A 22,670-nucleotide genomic window follows, 5' to 3' on the forward strand; every position below is an offset into this window, starting at 1 on the left:
AATAGTACAGAATTATAGACAAGAACCACCCTCGGTTTAGTTCATCTAAGGTGGAGAATAAATTATTATTCTCTCTTAGAAGTACTGCTGTGTCAAGGTCAGGGTTGAGGTCATTTACAAGGCAATGTAGAGGACAGCATATAATTTACTAGCCAGAATCACTCACAGCTGATGGGAGGTGGGAATCTTTTCATCAGAAATCTATACCCAGTTAGCTTTCATAAACAAATGTTTGGAAAAGTATCAAAAATAAATACTGTGTTGTGAGCTTAATTAAGGAGCATCAAATTGCCCACTTCTTTTGTTCAGCTTTAGAAAATATATTTAGTAGCTGATGATTAGCAACCGGTGTGTTTATTCAACAGGAATAAGGAACTCTAAATCAACATGCTCTAACGTGCTGCTGTCCTTTGCAAATGAAGATAGCACTATTGATTCACAATCAACGGCCATGCATTTATTTTTTCTTTCTTTTGAGGGGTTAAAGTATTGATGACAAGTGGACTATCATCCCCAGTTTCTTACCTTGCCTAATTTGTGATCAATAGCTTTAATCTAATAAATAGCTGTGCAAAACAAGTAGCCCTTGACTGTGAAACAGAGTAAACACAGCATAAAATGTTTTTGTCATTGTTCCCTTTACAAAGTGTCCTGTGAGTTGAAATACTCACAGGTTTAGTGTTTCAAAACATTCATATATGATAATCCCATTCACCACTACCACTTAGTATATATTCTCCCTACATGGTCTGTATAGCCTGATCTGTACCTTTGAAATGAAGAGGGAGAAAGAAAGAAACCATCAGAAAAGAATCTACAAGATATTAAAATCAAATACCTTAGAGGTGGAATTGATCTGAGCCTGCCAGTATAAGGAAAATCATGTTCTGAACTCTGTAAGCTTAACTCCATACTTAAGTTCATCTATCATTTAATTCTAATTTCAAAACATTATGAAGAGTCCCCTTTTGTTTGACAAACCTTTCTCCCCTGTTCCATCCAATCTTTGACATAGAAATTCTTTCAGTAAACACTGAAATTTATTAAACAAATTAAATGAGGCCCCCGATTCTCTAGTGGGAAATATTGACAATAAATAGATAATTAGCTAATTATAATTAGAACATAATTATATGTTCACATAGTCACATAGATGGAACATAATCCACGTTGCAGGTAGAAGTCGAGCAGGAATGAAGCAAATGGAGGGCTGGGGGAAATGTCACTGTTTACTCCTGAATCTTAAAGCTCTCTTCCGCTGACTTTTTGTCTGTACTCTGTAAACGTGCTTCAGTTTCTCCCGTGCTGCTAGAAAGATCTCCTCATTAATCCAGTCTTTCCCTCTGATGAATGCCCTGGCTCCTCCACTCCCTGACTCAGCCAGCTTCTTCTTTGCATGGTTTACACCGACCAGCTCTGCTCCCGCACCTCAGCCCTCTGCCAGCTGGAACTCAATCTCACCACATCACAGAAACGTTTCTCTCTTTTATTGTCGCTTTTGACCTCCATTTTCTTTTTGAAGCTTTCTATTCCAGGGATTCCGTATCATACCTCATTTCAGGTTCTCCTCCTATCTTTCTCACCATTCCAAATGCTTTGCTTCCATTCTAAAAACTGGTGTTCTTGACTTCTCTGCTTGGCTTATTGCTTCTCTTACCCTATGCATTGTCCACAGTGATATGAGTGTGGGGAGGAGGGGGGTCTCTCATTCATTCTCTTGGTCTTAACTACGCAGTGCAAGCCTCTATAAGAAATCTCTACTTGACTGTGCCGGAGACACTTCCGCACTTCCAAGGCGGTCTAAAATGCCTGTCATCACCTCCTCAGCCTACCCAGTCCATGTTAAAACTTACCATTCTTCATAATGCCACTAACTCAGAGTCCAAGGGGTCATTCCAAAATTCCCTCCCTTCCTTTCTTCCTTTCTTCTCTTACAGACCATTACAAAGTTTTTTTGTTTGTTTGTTTATTTTTTTTAAAAAACTATGTTTATTTTAATTTTTTAATTTAATTTTATTTTTGATTGACAAATAATTGCATATATTTACAGGGTACAATGTGCTGTTGGTCAAGGGCACCAGGTCCTTCTAAGTTTACCTTCTAAACAAATATTTCTCAAATCTATCACTCCTTGGCTCAATTAGTGCCTTTTTACTCCCTGAGGTTTCTCCTGTCTCACAACGGGTAAGGCATGAAGACAAGTTTAACATAAACTTAATGAAGCTTAAGTTTCCAGCCCTTCTCTTGTCTGACCCCTCCCCTTCTAAGGCCCTGGGAAGGGTCTGACAATGTGCTTGAACAGTCATACACTTTTGCAAATTTTCTAGATCAGATATTCTAACCACAACCAGTCAAGTTTGCTGTCTCTTTCCACACTGACTTCTTCATCATAATTTTTTTACATTGGGTAGTATTGAAATGACTATAAGCATTTTTAAGCTCTGGCTAAAGGAAAAGTGAATTGGAAATTCATTAGTCTGGGTTCATGGATATATTTATGTGTGTGAGGAGCTAAGTAATTCTTAGCCATCTAGGACTAGTTATGGCTTCCAGGAACATTTTTCTCCCCCACTGTGCCAACTCACCCGGAGTGGTAAAACAAAATAGTTATGCAGAGTTCGAGTCATGAAGTGACTATGTCCTATGGCTGCAGAAGCAGAAATATGTGTTTAATAGAGGAGAAACTAGATTAGAAATGTATGGGCACAGGATACAGTCTGTGGAAAAATTCTTCCATATATCAAACATGAAAGAGTATAAGTGGAGGCTCATCTCTCACTGATCCACAGTCAAAATGGGCATTGCATCATGTCAGCAATGTGCTCAAAAATACAGCAAATATAATTATAAGTCGAACACGGATTTTTTTCATTCTTTCTTAAGGGGAATAACATAAAATTGAACTTATCAAATTTTTGTACTTTCAGGGCAAAATCTTACAGTAGTGCTGTATGTAGAACCTCCTGCTTAGGACATCCCAACATACTGGATCCCTTCATTGTCTATCTGACCCATCTTGCCCTGAAAAAATGTCTGCTAGTTCCGATGGAAATGGTATGCAAAATTGCTACCAGGGAAGAAACATCCTGAGGAAACAAGTGTTCTGGTGATAAAACTCCTACACATGTTAGTTAATGTCAGTATATGTAAGCAGTATGAAAATAATCTGACTGTACATTTAAGTCACTCAGTGCTTTTGAGTTGCTCTTGTCTGTGTCTTAAATCGGTATTCTCTTTTTCCTGAAGACTCTCAAACTTGCTAGTGTTCATTATTCTCATTTTATGCATACATAAACTGATACACATGCAGTTTAAATAACTATTCCAAGGCCAGTTAGGTGGTAGTGATAATGGTCAAAAATCAAATCCAAATCCTTTAAGTCTGAAATCCTTATTGTTTTTACTATGCCACAATAATTACATATGTAACTACCCACAAAAGTTAAAAAATTATAAAACACACACAGTTTGTCTACCCCAAACCAAGGGTCAATAGCATTTCATGACCAAATGATGCTATAATATAAGGAAAGGACTTTGCCAAATCTTTTTTATGTTACTCTCACTTAAAATGCTTTGTGTAAATTGAAATTCACTGTAGATATTATTAGTACCTACTGTTGTACACCATATGTTTTCTCAATACTTTGCTAATGCAAATTTCAAGGATTACACTACTTAAACTTTAAAAAATTTTATTAAACACATTAATGAAAATCATATTTTAAAATTTGTTTGTAAATGTTCAAAATTGTCAACGCGTGAAGTCAATCTATTCTTCACGCTTTACCCTGAAAGTTGATATTAGCCCTTCCGAAAGCAGCTAAAAGTTCTGAGGTAATAATACATGAGAAAATGAATCCCTGGAATAATAATTAAAATGGCACCCAACTGAAAGATCATGACAAAACATGGCATGGCAGGTAGTGGAAATTAAAAACCAAAATTAATCAAAATATGAAATAAGCACCAATAATTAAAGCCCCTGATAAAAATTAAAGATAGTGACTCCTTTAATAAGAGAAGCCTTAAAAGTATGAATATGGTATATGGTAATACAACCTGTGATTTGGTGGAAGCCTATTCACAAATACTCAGGTAGGAGAAACACAATTTCTTATGCCTTGAAGCTAAATTAATTTATTTATTTTTCTGTTATGTTTTATTTATTGTTTTAAAAAAATTTTATTTATTATTAGCATATTCATTCTTACAAATCATGATATTTCCTTATGCCCTTTGCCTGACCTATCACTTCCCAAACCCCCTCCCTCCCTCCCCCACATCTCTAGCATCTTTAGGCTTGTTCTCTCCTTCTGAAAGTTCAACGTATTGTGGTCTTTTCTGTCTTTCTTTCCTTCATTTCTTCTTTCTTCACTCTTTCCCTCCCTCCTTCCCCCTCTCCCTGCCTTCCTTCCTTTCTAGCAGCCAGTTATGAGTGAGAACATGTGGTATTTCTGTTTCTTTGATTGGCTCATTTCATTTATAATTTTCTCTGGACTAATCCATGTTGATGCAAATGGCAGAATTTCATTCTTTTTATGGCTGAGTAGTATTCCACTGTGTATATATATATATCACATTTTCTTTATCCAGTCATCCATCAATGGACACTTAGGTTGGTTCCATATTGGGGCTGTTGTAAATAGAGCTGTGATGAACATGAGAGTGCAGGTATCCCTCCAACATGATGATTTCCATTCCTCTGGATATATACCCAGCAGTGGGATTGATGGATCATATGGAAGATCTCTCTGTAGCTGTTTAAGAAATCTCCATACTGTTTTCCATAATGGCTATACTAGTTTACAGTCCCACCAATAGTGAAGAAGAGTTCCCCTTTTCCTGCATCATCACCAGCATTTGTTATTCTCAGTCTTTTTAATAATGGCCAGTCTAACTGGGGTGAGATGATACCTCAATGCAGTTTTGATTTGCATTTCTCTCATGACTAATGATGTTGAACATTTTTTCATATACCTGTTGGCCACTTGTACGTCTTCTTTTGAAAAATGACTATTCATCTCCTTTATCCATTTTTTAATTGGATTATTTGGTTTTTTACTATATAGTTGTTTGAGTTCTTTGGATATTCTGAATGTTAATCCTTTGTCACATGTATAGTTTGTGAATATTTTCTCCCATTCCATAGGTTGTCTTTCCATTCTGTTGATTGTTTCCTTTGCTGTGCATAAGCTTTTTAGTTTGATATAATGCCATTTATTAATTTTTTTTCTTTTGTTGCTTGTGCTTTGGGGTCTTGTTCATAATGTCTTTGCCCAGTTCTATTATCTGGAGTGATTCCCTTATATTTTCCTGTAGTAATTTTATGGTTTCAGGTCTTATATTTAAGTATTTAACCCATTTTGAGTTGATTTTGGTATATGGTGAGAGGTATAGGTCCAGTTTCATTTTTCTGCATATGGATGTCCAATTTTCTCAGCACCATTTATTGAAGAGGTAGTCTTTTCACCAAAATATGTTCTTGCAGCCTTTGTCAAAGATGAATTGGCTTGTAAGTATGTGGGTTGGTTCCCAGGTTTTCTACTCAGTTCCATTGATAAGAGTGTCTGTTTTTATGCCAGTACCACACTGTTTTAGTTGTAATAGCTTTGCAATATAATTTGAAGTTGGGTAGTCTTATGCCTCTGGCTTTATTTTTTTTGCTAGGATTGCTTTGGCTATTCAGGGTCCTTTGTTCTTCCATATCAAAGTTTGATTTGCTTTTTCTATTTCTGTGAAGAATGTCATTGGTATTTTGATGGGCATTGCATTGAATCTGTAGACTACTTTGGGTAGAATGGACATTTTCACAATGTTAATTCTTCTCATCCAAGAGCATGGTACCTCTTTCTACTTTTATTTGTCCTGTTTAATTTCTTTCAGTAGTGTTTTGTAGTTCTTGTTGCAGTAACTTTTCACCTTCTTGCTTGAATTGATACCTCGGCATTTTATTTTCTTGGTGACTATTGTAAATGAGCTTGCTTTCTTGATTTCATTTTCTGCTAGTTTCTTATTGGAGTATAAAAATGCTATTGATTTTTGGTGTTATTTTGGTGAAAACTAAATTTAAATGAAAGCAAACTAATAAGTAAATCTGATGACAGTATTCCCTTCAGTATTATATTACAAAAATGTAGACTACATAAAAACATTTTGGGAGAAAAAAATCAAGAGATGACTTTATCATAGCATTAAATAGAAAGACCTTTAAAGTGAGAACTATAGGAAAACAATAAAATGGTTCAGTAGTTTTTCCTTTACAGGTTGGTTTTTTGGATTTTTTTTTTTTTAATCCTTAGAAATGTTTTACTAAAATAGTTAGCAAGAGCAGGATTTGAAAACATGAAGTTGATAATATGTCTTTAAACAAAGCAAAAATACTGTGCATGGAATAGAAATGGGTATTATTTTGAGTTGGAGGGAGATAATGACAAAAATATCTGACAGCCGAAAAGCATAGGCATACAGAAATCTGAAATAAAACTGAATAAAGAAAAGAAACAGACTCAAAAGATACTGTGGCCTTTTATAATAAAAAGAAAAGTTCATTTTAAATCAATACTTTATTTTAATAAAGCTTTACTGATAAGAGAGAAATGATAAATAAATCGAAGGGGATATTTTAAATTTTCTCCTAATCACAAGTGGATGCATTCCCAAACCTTCAGGTCATTCCATAGATAATTATGAGTCCATGACCAGTAAAATACATGAGATTGCATAGGAAGCATGACTTCTTCAAAAGATAGAGAGTATTCACCAAGAGAAAATAAAGCTTAAATAAAAGGCTTAAAATTCTTCAAAGGAGCTCCATTTAAGAGCAGAAAAAATGAATTGATGAAATGAGCAATGGTTTACATTATGGTAACTGTTAATATGCATTTTCATCAATTCTAATTTCAAATGTATAAAATCCTGTCTTCTATACTATATTAAGATTGTCTCTGAAACATCTTAACATCTTCAAGAAACTGTCACGTGAGTGCTGCTCTCAGCCACTCTATCACTGAAGGTGGAAATGCGTGTGCCACATCTCTAGGCAGGTATGATGCCTGTTGTCACTGTTGGATTATCCCAGACTGTTCCAAAGCTGAGAAGGCACAAAAAGTTAAATGATATATATATTATATAGAATGGAAATCAGGAACAGAAAATGGCAGGAGGAGGCAAAGGAAACAAGAAGGTGATTACACTGAAACTGAATCAGGTGCCTCCCACATTCAATTCTTAGAGCATTATAGTTTTCTTTTTAGCTTTTAAGGGCACGTGGGCCTACGTATTTCAAAAACCTGGATTGGGATAAGTAAAACTTAGACTTTGGCTACAGCTGTCACAAAGATAAAAAGTCTAGAAACCATTTAAAATTCATCAAATTTTCCGTTTCTTCCAAGAACCTCACCTACCAAGCTTAAGTGAAGAACTTTACATGCATTGTCTGAACAATAAATTGTATGGTCTTTTTTGTTTCCCTTAATTTATACAAAGGTCCCAGGGTATTTTTATGGATGATAAAGATTTTTCTAAGAGGGAAAAATATTACCAATTATTTAAAATATTCTAGATTTAGTACTGACAATAATCACTTCATTTCCGTTCTCCCAAACATTCAATGTCACTTTATGTACTCAAAATTATTATTACCTTCTTTCTCTTATTCAGACTAAATAATTCCAGTGATTTTCATCATCCTTTGATCATCCATTTTCTAGCACTTACATTATTCCCATTTTTCTCCTATGTGCTCTTGTCAATTGATTAAAATATAGAGTTCAAAAGTAAGAAAAGTGCTAGATTTTGAATATCACTTAATGTCGGATATAGGGAGAGTCTGTTTATGTAATCCTAAATGCTATGTTCTTATTTATACATCTCCAAGACCAATAATCAATTACCTATGGTCATTGCTCTCTCATGGATAATTCTTATGTCTTTTTAAGCCATTGTGCTTCTGCCAATCATGCCCAATTTTATATTTGTGAAGCCATTGGGAGATTTCTTATATTTGGAAATTTCATGTCACTCTCTACCTACCAACATCTCCAATTACCATTCTATTCTACAACTATGTTCACTATGATGCTGATAATAGATCCATGCTCTAAGTTATAATAAAACCAAATAAATTCAAGTCTTTGGGATTCTTCTTGAAGGACCTTCTGATTTAATTTCTAGAAACTTATAACCTATTTTCAATAATTAGAAGTTATTTCAGCCAAGCAAAATTTTTTTAACGTGTCAATGTTAGGTGCTTCTGTCTAGGTCTATCAAATAACAAAGATACAAGTTTATCATTTGTTCATTGTTTGATATTCCATGCTATCAATCTTGAAGTGATAGAATCTGCTTTTACCAAAAACAGTATGAGATATTATAAAACAATTTCTCAATATGATTGCCATATTATGGAATATTTACAAATTCATATGAATGAGCTCTAACTTAATTTTATAATAATATATTATTTAAAATTCCATGAAAGCATATGGAGTGTAAAGTCTTAATTTTAGTGAATTCTAAAAATATTAAATTGATTTATTTCTAGATTTGCCAAAACCCATGTCCCCAAAATATCCTGGAAGCAAGTGGAACAGGATATCTTTCAGAAACTTTAAGTGGAAAAAAAAGAATCTTCAGGCTTTTTTGAGGGTGACAGTGGGGAAGCAGCTAATGGAGAAGGAATCGCTGACTATTCACAGATACGAGGAAGTGCCTCAAAATGCAGAGCAAAATTACATATAGCTGTCTAATACTGACTTACTATCGCATATGCTCTTGAGTTTTCACAGTTTTTCTCATGAGTTGTGACAAGATGACAACAAAACTACTGCCTTAATTACACGAAAATTGGAAGGTGTGTAACAGCACCTCAAGATGACTGAAGAAATTTCACATGCGATGCAAACCTCAGGACTCGAGTTTAAATATGTCTAGATAAAAATTTTAAAGCTACACGGAGACTACAATCTTGATATCTGTTCTTTGATATACTTTACTGTTTATGTTTTGAACCAGAAGCTTACTGTACCTTTTTAACTAAATATAAATATATTTTCTGAAAATTAGTTATAACCCTTATTGAAAATTAATTATGACCTTTTTCCCCCACAAAATTACTTAACACAAAAAATCATGGATGATATAAAAGGATGCAGTTCTAATAATGTATTATTTCATCTAGTGGCATTATTTTTGTCATTTGTGAGGCCACGTCTCACACATGAGAAAAGTTCTCCCAGAGCCAATTCACAGTGTCCCACTGCCCTCGGTGTTCTATCATTTCTGATCATGATTGCTCTCCAAATAAGAGAGCAGAGGAAGAAACCAATGTACAACACTTTCTACTTGTAAATTTGGCTCTTTTATTTCCAGGATCTTGTAGACTTGCCAACCGCCCAGCTGTTTTGTTTAAAAAGACCAATGCCCCAATGCACTTCTGACTGCTGCATGCTAAACTGCCCTGTCTGCCCCCCGGTTCCCCATCCATGCCAGGTGGTTGGAAGTTGAGCAGCTGAGAAACTTTAGAGTGTTTCTATTTCCTGTTCTTTTTTTTTTTTTGCCTGCCTTTTCTTCTCTTCTGTTCACTGTACCGCAGCGGCTCAGGAATCTGGCTGTCATTCATTCTCCACAGATCTATAGACTAGGGGAGTTGTGCTGTCATGAGCAGTAGCACTCTTTGCTGGTAGGCTGGCTGAGTTCCAGCCCTTGTTTTGAATAATCCTGTCTTGCCAATTAGTGTGAAGTGTTCCTCATGTCTGGGCCAGTGAATTGAGGATCAAGGTTCTAATGAAGGCCTAGGTTCTACTGAAGGTTCTATTGAGGGCTATGGAACACTACATAGGGACTATTTGTCCTCTGACCACTACATCATTCACTGTTACTGGAGAGTTCATATGCATGCCACAGAGATCTGGATAGACCTAATATCACTAGTGGAACAAAACTGAAGTCACAAACACATATCCCCAAAACAAGTGGATCATTAGTGTGTTCTGTGTATTGAAAAGGCCATGGATTTCATCTCTAAGTCTTCCATATATTAAAAGCTAAACTGAAGCACAATAAAATTTTTCAAGTTTGTATGAGTAAACAGCCACTCATGAATCAGGAAGCCCAAAACTGAAGGTGGTTTCAGGGTATGCTGAGGAAAAGCAAGGGAAGGTTTTATAGGGTAAATACAGAAAAAAAGCAAAGAAAATATTTGATTGGTCACAGTTATACAGTTGCCTTATTTGGTCTACCCTGCCAGAAAGTCCCTAGTTATGTAAGTTAGTTGACAGCTTCTGATTGGTTAAGCTTAAATTTTATGGATTTTTAAAAATATATAGGCATTTATTATAAATGGCCCAAGTTAAGTTTCACTTGTGTTTGCAAATTAAGCAAGGTCAGGGTTGCTTCAATGGTTTAACTAGCTTTGTCTGCTTAGAGGCTCCCAAAGTCTGGTGATCATTTTACTTTAACTGTTCTCCCTTTTGCTAATCCTTTCAGTACAACTGAGAGTGTGACCAACTATTTAGTGTTACTTTTGGTTAACCCATGTTGTTTTTCTTTCTGTGGCCACCTGAAGATGGCAAAGCAGGGTTTTAGTAGGTTTTTTGGGTGATTTGAGTTTATGTAGTTTTTGTTACTCAGTCTTCATGGAGATAATTAGCTGAAAAGCAGTTAATACAGTATAGGATACAATGCACAAGGGATATTATCAATATGACTACTAGTAGAATAATACCGAGTTTGAAAAATACCCCAAAGTAAGAGATTTCTTGGAGCCAAGATTTAACCAATTAAATAAATCAATGGAAAAAGCCTTGCCTATCTGATGAAAAATTTGCCTCTGATCTTTAAGATCTTTTAAATTTGGGTCAACAATTCCTGATTTAGTAATGCTATACCTGCTATATCTGTTATCTCCTTCTGAGCCCCATATCTCTGATGAGCTGGGATCCTCAATACAGTTAGGTTGTCCCATTTTCCATTCAGAAGTGAGGTAAATGGTGTCTTAAATACTAACTACAATAGTAGCTAAAATTTACCAAGTGTCTATCATAAGCTAGGTACTACATTGGCTTTTTATTTGTATAAGTCACCTTTAATTCCCATTAAAAATTATACCCATTTCACACATGAGGTTAAATGACTGGTCCAAAGTCATGGCTATTAATTAGCTTAGCTGAAATTCAAGCCCAGGTCTGTTAGGTTTCAATGTCTATATTCTTTTCACCACTCTAGATAACCACTACCAAACACTGCCTATACCCCCGGGCTTTCTAGAGGGTTTGTTGTTAGAGTTTTTCACCCTTAAGTGGTCCAACAAGAGTTTGTGGGTGCTTCTGGAAACACTGCTCACCTTTGGTCACAAGATCAAGCTTGTCTATTCCTCTTTCCCTATGTGGTTCTTTCCTATGAGAGGTCTCTTTGCTTTCAAATTTCTGGGAGCCTATTTTCCAAGTGAGAGCTTTTTGAAGGCAGGACCTATGTCTTTGTTCTCTCTATTCCTAGTATCCAGGACACTATCTAGCATATTATAGATACTCATCAGATACTTTTTGAATTTATGAATAAATTGATTCAGTTGAGTTGAATTGAACTGGATAAAACTGAATTGAATAGATTAAGACACAGCTCATGGACACACAAGGCAGTAAGATAAATTGATGTCCCCCCAAAACTGGTTCCAGTGTCAGAAAGACCTATATTCAAGGCCACCTTAACCACTACCTTGAGCAACTTATTTTATCTTTCAGATTCCCCATCATCACATTTATAATGGAGGGATAATTCACTCATGAAATGGTTTTGAAGACCAAATGAAAAGCAAGAAAAAAAAATCTAGCATAGTCCCTGGCATATACATAGGCCCTCAGTATAATGACCCCTCCCATGAATAAACTTTGTGCTACTCTCATGGATCACCCTGTTAAGATCTTAGTGTTTTTTAGAGAATCTGGAAAGTCCAAACTATAGAATAGAAGGGAGCTATCTATGTAAAGCAAAAATTGCTTGAAAAGACCAACCCTGGGCAGGCTCGTCTTCTCTGCTAATTGGTGTGTTTTCCTCCATCACTGACCTTGATCTGTCCCCACCATTCTTCCCACACTTCATCAGGGTCTTCTCTCTGTCCTTCTGGCTGGACTTTATTCCAGGCCCCATCATCTCTTTCCTGGTGAAATATAACAGCCTCTTGCTTTTAGCTGGGCTTCCAAAACAAAACAAAGAAAAACCCACCAATTTTCTCTCCACATTTACCAGATTTTCTTGGGTAATACTGATTCCAAAAGTTATCCACATATATAAGTAAAATGTTCTGGGAGAAAAATTTTTCATCTTCTAATTTTACATTTGTCACAGAGGGAAAAAATGTTTTTGTTGGTTCACGTGTCCCACGTTTTAATTCAGAATATGTGGTCACAATATCCTTGAACTACCTCATGCCCTGGAAAAGGGAAAGAAAGTCTCTTGTTTCTCTCTCTTCCCATTCAAAATGGGTTACCCTCATCCCAAATCTCATACTTCAGAGATCAGAGATCTTCAATGCAAGTTACCAGCAGCACACAGTAGTCTAGCTGAGAAACGTTATCCTTTAAATAGGCTTATGTGGGCCAGCCTTAAAACTAAACAATGATTTATAACACTGATTCTTTAGGAAAAGGCATATTGGGTCCCACGTGACCACCTAACAAATGAATTTTTGTGACATAACCCATTTGTAAGTTGAAGGCTGCCTTTATTAGGAAGAAAGTAGTAAATCAAGAGCCCTTATCCCTAACTTTAACATTGCTGGAAAGGACAGAATTGAGTACTAATTGTTTAACTGATGAGCAGAAAAGGAATACTTTATTTAAAGCAGCACTTTTGAGTCACTTCTTATGACTCTGTTTCAGCTATCTGACTAACAAGAAAATTCTGGAAATCTTTTTTCCTACGTTTGTTTTTCCTTTCCTTCACCAACACTCAGGAAGATTTCATTCTAGGTCTGAGAATATTATTTGCTTCTTAATAGGCTCTGGTGGTAATAAAGCATTATTCATTTCTCTGCTTTATTTCCTTGAGACACAGAGCAAACATGCAGTAAGGGATAGCTCTATTCAAATGCCACTGGATAAAACAAGTGAGCAAGGCTCGCGCCCCCATCTCATCACAGAGGAGTAGAGTGATTACGAGAACAACACAGAACAATAAATTAAATGAAGGAATTTGTATCTCCTGAAAATTTTCACCATAGTTCCTCCAAAATATTTTTTTTAGAACAATTTATTCTGTTTTGTGATGACACCCTCAATCTAGGAGCTCTTTCTTGTTGATTGTAATGAGAAACAGAAGTTACAGTTATATACCATTATGCAATAAGATTATTAAATTATATAAGATTTCTTTTGTTCTGCTGTTTCGTTTTCCTTTTTATTTTAAGATTACCTTAATGAATCAGATTTTGCTGAGAAATTACTTGCAGATTTCACCGAATGCTTCCCATGAGGAAAGTGGTGGTTTTCTTTACTACTACAAATACCAAAAATATTGTGGTTTTCTCCAGACGAGTGAAAGTAGAGAATTCTTTCTCTGAAAGAATAAAGCAAACTGATTCAGTCAAAGAGGTGTTATATAAGCTCTGTGAGAAAGCTACCTTCTTTACTTTTGAAGTATTACCAGCAAAAATCTAAATCTCATAGGTAGTCATACCATGAACCAACATTATGTCAGAGCTACTTTGCAAATCCTAAGCAGTTTACCATCATTTACACTTACTAACCATGTAAACACAAACAAAACTTCTGATTACTTTGAGTAGTCTGGAACCTGCTGGCTTTTTTAAATAATAAAAAGGCCGTTAATAAAAAAGTATATCTCTTTTTTTTAAATGACTAAATATATTTGTATATGTGTTACTTTCCAGTCTTATAACAGCAACTTCAGATCAAGTCCATTTTAAAGGATTTACGAGTTTAAAATATGGTGCCCATTCTCCTATTTTCATAAACATTCTTCATGATGAAAATACATGAAACATATCACCAGATTCAATCATTAGAATTTATTTAATATTAAAGAAGGATCAATACAACAGAGAGAGTTAAGACTTAAGTTCTGGTGTAGGACAGCCTGCTTGTTTTCAAGTCCTAGCTCTTCCTCGGAAGGGCTGTGGGACAGTGAATGAGATACTGACCTCTTACTAAACCTCTGTTTTTTCATCTATAAAATGTGAATAAAAATAGCTCTGCCCTATACGGTTGTTGGGATGATTAATTTACTGAAAGAGCTCAGCACCTTGCACATTGCACTGATATTATCTTAAATTAATAATTTGCATGTTGGGGGGGTGGTATTATATTTGGTAGATTTTCCTAAAATTAAAAAAATGAAAAATATTGACATATCTTTATTTGTGGTTGAAGAAGTTACAATTTTAGCTCTTGACTTTGAGATGATAATGACAAGAAATTCTACATTCTGCTTTTTCGCTTTTAACAACTCAATTTTTAATAAACAATTGATACCTAAAATATGTAAGTTTTTCTAACCTGAGGTTAATCTTTGCTAATTATATCCTTAATTTTGTTTCACTATTTATAAGCAAATAACTACAGGGATTTACGCCAAAGGACAAAATTAGAAGTAGGAAATAAAATTCTTGCACAGTGTATTACACTTGGTCTGGCAAACTTAAACTGTTTAATAATGTTTATCCAGCGAAATTGGTTTGAATCCTGAGTTGTGGCCTAAATATGAGACAATAAGTTTAACAGACAGTTGTGAAGAGGCACATTTTTCTATACTCATGATTTTCATCTGTTCTTTATAGGAACAAATATTCCATCCCGCAGCCACTACTAAGGTTGGCGGTCCTCAAACTAACTTAGTGATGCAAAGTCTCACATTTCTGAGTTTAGCAATCTAGAAACATATGGGGAACGTGCGAGCTGGTCAGCAATCAGCAGTGCTTGATTCAGTTGCAGAATGTTAATTAAGGGAGAGAATAAGCTAATGTTCTTTCCACTAGAGAAATGACTAGAATATTATGTCTCCCTTAGCCTACCCAGTGACAGCTGACTTGCGCCCATAAACTTTGGTGCACAGACCTATTAGTTCAGCTACTTCAATAAGCTTCATTTTCAATAATGTACTGGGGCTGTGACTTTGCCATAATTTTCCCCACAGGCATTTATATTTGGAGTGATCTACTATGCATACCCATATTGGCACACTCCATAATACAATCTTGAAATCACTATACACAATTTACTAAAAGCAGTGTAGCTGTGCTCTAAAGATGATCCTACTGGTAAGTGACTTTGAGTGCTGAGCATTGCTTCCCTCATGACAGGAAAAAACACCTACCCTCTGAAATGTCTGGATTTTGTGTAAAAAGATAGAATGAGATAGAAGAAAGAGAGTGAGAGAGAAAGGGAGTGTGCACACAGAGAGCTTATCCCTGTTTACATTTTCATCCTGTGTCTACTGGATTGATCCCCTACTTCATGTCAGCTCACCAGGCTGACAGCAATTCTAGCAGAGAGACATGAAGTAAGAGGGACTTTGATTCATCCCCTCCCCCTAAGTCCCTGCCTGTCATTGTCTGTTCCTGAGTAAGCAAAGCAAGCGAGTATGGTCAGAGGAGTCTGGGACTGCTGGAGCTGTGTTTTCCAATCTCGGGGGCAGCGACCTTCTCATCAACAAATCCACGCAAGCATTCTATGCCACCTTTTACTCATGAGTTTTGCTCCTCACTAGAGAAGCACTTAGCCCAAATAAGGCGATTCACCACGGAACTGTGCATGTGTGTGTGTGTGTGTGTGTGTGTGTGTGTGTGTGTGTGTGTGTGTGTGTGTGTGTGTGTATGTGTGTAGATAGACTAAGGGGTAGATAGAGAATTTAGAGGGTTTTTCAACCTTCAACACTATTTTCAAATTCTCCCTCCCCCACCCCATAGTACTTCCAAAAACTGCTCTGTGATGTGATCACAAATACTCATGTACATAATTTCCCATTATCATAATAGGAGCACTGCAGTGAGGCTTCTTCTGAAAATAAATTACTCTGTAGAATGTATTAGGAAGACTAAACCCAAACAAGCTAAATTGTGTGTTCTCCCATCCTGTAAGTTAAACATTTGAAGATAGAAAATCAATTACATTTTTCATTTTACACGTATTTTATTTTTCTTGTTTTATTTACATCTTATCTGGTTCATCCATGCTATCTTTTTCTCTCTCATTCTCTAAGATAGAAGATATTTCAATTATTAAACTTCTTATTTTCTTTTTGTTGCTTTAATCATTCTGTTTAGTTGCCCCTCTCTTTTCAACACGTTATAGTCTATGTCAATATCCATGGCTGACTTCAAACACATGAATATGTATGTTCTCAGAGGTAGAAGTGCCCACCAGGGCGTTTTTATCACGGGCAGTCTAAGGGCAGAGGATAGGCTGAAACTGTAAGGCTGTGTCCTGATATTGCCCAGCCTTGAGTTAGTCACCAATTTCTCTTGCTTTCTCTCTCCTCATTCTAAAACCAGGACAAGGCCACATTCCTACAAATTTTCCAAGGATGGTGTTAACACAGATGAAATAATATGTAGGAAAGGACTATAAGCCTTTGGAGAACAATTATTAAATTCAAGATGATTCTGATAAATTATCCTCAGTCTAAAATTTCTGGTAAATGTTTGTTAGCAACTTTTGGGTACATTTGTATGTTAGTTTAAAATTTTAAACTACTGGGAAAGTGATTACAATTAACCTGTATTCAAAAGGGCCGTGGTTTTCCAATGACTGAGTTGTATAGCAGGATTTTACCCTTACGGATGAAGGTTACTGAGAATATAAAATCAATTTTAAAATGACCTACTGTTACCAAGACCCCTATTACTCCATCCCCGTGATGACATCTGAATTTGATGACATCTGAATTAATTTAAAAATGTATAAAATCTTACTTTATGTGTTTTAGAAACTGAACTTTGAGAGGCTTTCTTTTGAATTCAATATGAGCTTGAGTTTGTGAGTCAAATGGATACATAAAAATATCTCCAAGTTAAGGTCAAAATTTAAGTTTGTGCCTGGCACGAAGGAGGCATAAGCAACTCTAGACCCTTTATGAATATATCAGGCAAATGCTTTTCATAATCCTACGCATTTTGTCTTCTCTGAGGCCAGCTCCACTCAGCTTTTTACTGATTTATGAGAGACCCTTACATATAACAGTTGATGCTGGACCAAGTAAAGAAGTTCATAAGAACTGTATTCATTTTTCAGATGCATATGTTACTCACTTTTCAATGTATTTTCTCCACTGTTATCTATCAGAAATGGTAATTTTTACATCGATTTCAGCATTTATATTGCTTATGCCATTTTATGTCCTGGCTGGCTGGAAAGTGCCTGCACAGTGGACTTTTCAATGACACACAGGTTAAAAAAAAAAAAAGCAAACTCGCTCAAGCCAAGCGGAAAAGAATTTAAAACTCAGTGTGCATTCCTGTTAGGGGAAAGAGAGTATATTGCAGAAACAGAGTGAAGAGAAAATTCTATCCTTGGAAGCTTCACAACGACACAACCACAGCTTTTCATGTAATAGCGCAAACATTCCCACTACAGCCATTAGCAATGTAATGAAACAAATCTTGCTATCTATCACAATTATGATAGATGGAATCCAACTGGTCTAACTTGGAAGGAAAAAGCACATCTTAAAGTGGATCCATTTTAGAAAATAGCAAAGTTTGAGGGGAAGGGATGACACTTATTTGCCATAAACAATATAGTCAGGTATTTGATCTATCTAAACCAATAGATTACGGTCTTGATATTTCTTTCCCCTGCAATTTTCCCCTTTATTTTATTAGGTCTACTGAAGAATTTCTGGCCCCCCATGTGAATGAGAGGACTAGTTTAGAACCACACAGAATATAATAGTGGTGTAAATACAGTACACCAGTGTTGGCATTACTCATTCTTGACTCTGCAGGTAACTACTCTGGCTTCATTTGGTTTTCATTTTTCTGATTGGGTTTCTCTATTCCTACCACTTTTATAAATTTCCAGAAATATTAATATGGGTAACAGTTATCACAGTATTCAAGTAATGAAAATGGAGACCTATATTGAAACTAGATAATGCGCTATGTTAAACAAGATATGTGGCCAGTGGCTTTATAATACCCATCAGAAATTAGTTCTATTTTAAAAGTTATGTCCATGAGTTTAAAAATCTTAATCTTTTGAATGGGAAGTAAATACTGTAGAGTGCTGAGTTTAAGTTGATATATAGAACAAAATATAATAATAATTATAGCTGTTGTTTCCTGAACATGTGTTATGCACCAGATAAGAACACATGTCTGATTTGAATCTTTACTGCACTACAAGACACTGGTCTTGGTAGCCCTTTTTTAAGCCTCATTTTATAGGTGAGGAAACTAAGGGTCACATAGGCTTAGAGACTTTCCCAGGAACAATGAGCTAGGTTGCCAGAACTGGAATTAGAATACAGGAGTGTCTTATTCAGAGTCCATGATCTAGCTATTAACTATGTTTCCTTAAGTTGGAGAATACGTTCTTCCAGAACAAACATACACATCAGTTAGCCACACAGTGCTAGCTGCAGTAGCAGTACTTATTCAATACCACAAACCTTAAAAATAAACACTATCACTTTGGAAAGCAATGGTCACCAATATTTCATTAACATAAATCCATAATTGGCACTAACATCCCATGGCCAATACCTAGTTATAAGGTGATTAAGCAGATAATCCAGAATTTTATATGTATTATCCTTGAAATGAAAACATAAACTGAAAAAAATACTGTAGTAAATTTTAATTCCTGAAGATGTGTGCCACATTCCCAGCTGTAGGAACTATGCTTTCTGCCACACTGAACACAGAAAACTCTTAGGGCTGAGTGCTATGGCTGCATTTTGGGAAGTAGGAATTGAAAATGTACTGATTCTTCTGACCAGAGGCATACTGTTTTCCTAAGAGGCATACCTTATATAAAATCACTTCATGACTGACTCCTGAGCTAAATAGCTGCCACCACAACTTTAGGAAAAGTGGGTTTCTAGCCAAAGGATTATAAGTGGCCACAAAAATCCAAGCCTGGAGGTAACTTCCCCTCTGTTTACTTCTCATTTAAGTGGCAGACATTTTGAGAAGGCATGAATTTTAGGAGATGGCTTCGTTGGTACAAGAAGAGCAGGAAAAAAAATTAAATAAATGCTTGAAATGCACATGAATTTAAATTTCACTCATGTGCAATGACAATCTGGTGGATGTATGTGATAGAAGAGGGAAGTGTTTCCTGCAGAGTTGGGTCAAAGAGAATATTTTGAAGTAATACATTAGCCTGGCTGGAAAAGTGAGATGAGATGAGACACAGTGAGCTCTCAGGGGACAGGAACTATAGCTTTCTCAAGTTCTCTACAAAGGTGAGCACCTTGCCTTCTGTGGATCCTAGCAAATATTAAAAAAAAGAGATAAGGCAAGTGGTTTCAAGAACTCAAATAAGAAATGACTGAACTATGAAGTGTGATTTGATGCTAGAAATGGCTGATACTGAGCATATTGTGGGTACTCCAAAAGTAATGATTATATGATATCTAGAAGGATATAGCTAATTAGCTTCCTCTCAGGAGAAATGATGTTTTAAAAGTGGCTAAAGAAAGTTTTATGCCGGAAAAGGAAAAACTTAAAAGAATGATAACTATTCCCTAGAGAAGTCAGCAGATTGTTAGTGCAATAAAGCCAAAGATGGACACAAAGATTGAAATAAGGTTCTGAACCCCAACCTGTGAATGAAGAAGGTTGCGCCTCTAATAAAAAATGATTTGTCTTGTTGGTTAAACATTTGAGCAACGAGGAGGAGAATTATTTCTTCTTCAAAGACGATACTACTAAATCAGACACTCTACCCCAACTCCTGTTCATTTTTATCTCTTTCTGTTTTTTTCTAGCACATTTAGGTTTTCTAATTCAAGTCTAACTATAAAGACTGAAAAAGATTCATCAAGTTGAAGAGAGAAATGACAGCAACTTGATCCAGAAAATACAAGAGATAAATAGGCATCAGAAACAAGAAGGAAACAAAAAAACATGCTTTTCCTATGATGTAAGAGGACTAAAGAGTTGCAAAGCTCACTCTGAAAACAGAATGTGGAAGTCAGGCTAACTGAAATTCTCTAATAACTCACTTCAGGAAGACATATATAGGATGAGAAAGCAAGACAAGACAAAACAAAACAGTGGTTAATAGTTGTAGTAAATCACCGATATGCTTCAAATTCTCTGAGCTCCCCAACTTGAGTTGGCCACTTCCTCTTTTATGCCCAAATCTATCTTTATGGTCTACTTTTGTTTTAAGACATTTTAAAGACATGTTTTAATTTCAGACATTTTTCACATTGATATATTTATATTTTAGTTGTGCCCATTATACTGTAAGCTTTTGGGGTGCACTGACCATGTCTTGCTCATGTTTACCTATCCTGGGAAATAGTTGCTTCTGTAATGGTTTGTTGAAATTAATTGAATCAAATTAAAATGATAGTACAGGTTTAAAATATTAACTAATCCCAGTTGGTTGCTCCATGTTACCCACAGGACTTAATTATGATTCTTATATAGACTTACTATTCAGAGTTGGCCACAGAACCAGCAGCAATGGCATCACCTAGGAGCTTATTAGAAATAGAGACTCAATCCTCAGACCCCACCCAGATATACTAAATCAAAATTACATTTTAACAAGACCCCCAGTTGATTCACTTGCACATTTGAAATTTGAGAAGCACATTTATTGTGTGTCTACTGTGTGCAAAGAATAATGCAAGGTACTACGGATATAGTAAAAAAATAAATAAATAAATAGAAAGGATTTACGGTCCTTGATCTTATAAAGCTTGCATTTCTAGCAAGAAAGAGAAATGATAAAAACTCTTCCACAATGAATTATTTAATTAGAGTATAATGATTGCTCTACTGGAGTGGTATAGAAGCTATGAGAGAGAGAGAGCTAGCCTGGGGAATAAGGGAAGATTTTCTTGAAGAACTGATGTTTTGAAGAACTAAGATTTGAAAAAGGAGTATGAGTTAACTAGAGGAAAGCCCAATGGGATGAATGAAGGGCTTATAGGAAAGGGGAAAGCATATATGAAGACTGTGGGACAGAAAGAAGTGTAGCATTTTTAAAGGAACTTAAAACAGCTAATGTGACTGTAGTTCAGAGAGTGAGGCAGACAGTAACAAGAGAAGTGACACAGCTAAGACACATCCTTCAAGACTTTAAAGATAACATTGAAGATTTTGATTTTTATACTGAGAGCATTAAAAATAGTTCAGCAGGGTAATAATATAATAAAAATATATTTTTAAAAAACAACTGTGGCTACAGTATAGAAAATAGAAGAAACTCAAGGACGAATGATATGAAGAGACTGCTCAGTTGGTCAGTTTCTTTCTGATCATGGGATGTTAGCTGAGCCAACTAGGGCTGGAAGATCCGATTCCAAGATATCATGTCTGCTGCCTTGGTATTTTATCTGTCTACCTATCTGTCTGTCAATGTGTCTGTCATCTACCTATCTACCTCTATCATCTTTTCCTCCCTCCCTATAGGACATCGAATTCTCCAATGTTCTGCCACATCGTTTGGGCTTTTTAACAGCATGCTAGTAGTAAGGTTCTAAGAACGAATGCTCCAAGAAATAAGTAAATGCTGCCAGTTTTTTAAGAATTGAGCCTAGAAATTGGCACAGCATAAATTAAAACCCTCAGAGAAGCCAACCTAGATTTAGGGAAAAGGGATTTAGACTATACCTCTCTATGGGAGCAGCAGCAAAGAATTTGAGGCCATATATAATCTACCATACAAACTAAGCTGACAATTATAAGAATAATATGGCTTTCCAACCCCAACATTAAAATCTACTTCCTAATTTGGAGGCAACGCCCGTTACATGAATCTAAAGTCAAAGTGAGTCAGATATGTTCATCCTCTGACAGCTGAGAAATAATCATATTTCCTAGTCTCGGCCAATCAATTGCTCCCAAGCCTGAGACTCTGAAGGAAGTGACCTTGGCTTTGTTATCTACTGTCTTACTTCCCATAGCTTCTGTTGATATCCTGAGGTCACCTCACCAGTATTCTCCAATCATCAGTGACCTACTCAATATCCTTAAATTATTTTTCAAAGTCAGTCACCCAGAGTTTGTTTCTGTTTACCAGAATATAGAATTCTGACCATTACAGTAGTTCAAGCAAAAGTTAATGATAGTCTATATATTGCGGTGGCAATGGAAAGGGAAAAAATTAAAAATATTCAAAAGATGTTAAGTAGTTCAAATAGATTGGGAATAGTATTGGATGAAATATGAGAATGAGAAAAAAGATCGTCTACATGGATGATGGTGCTATTCACTGAAATATGTAACGCTCGAGGAGGGCAAGGTTTTAGGGGTTCTCCCATGTTTTAAGTTTTGCATATGTTGATGTTAAAATACCTGTGAGAGATACAAATCAAGATGTGTGGGCAGTTTTATATACGATTTGTAGTTCAAATATGAAGTCCACGCTAGAAAAGAAATATGGGAATAGTTAGCTTATACATCTAAAATAAAGCTATGCGTGTGAATGAGTGACACTGGAATGAAAAGACACAACTTGTGTGTCTCTTCTAGT

The sequence above is a fragment of the Cynocephalus volans genome, chromosome 5, assembly GCF_027409185.1.
Source record: "Cynocephalus volans isolate mCynVol1 chromosome 5, mCynVol1.pri, whole genome shotgun sequence".
NCBI classification, from domain to species: domain Eukaryota; kingdom Metazoa; phylum Chordata; class Mammalia; order Dermoptera; family Cynocephalidae; genus Cynocephalus; species Cynocephalus volans.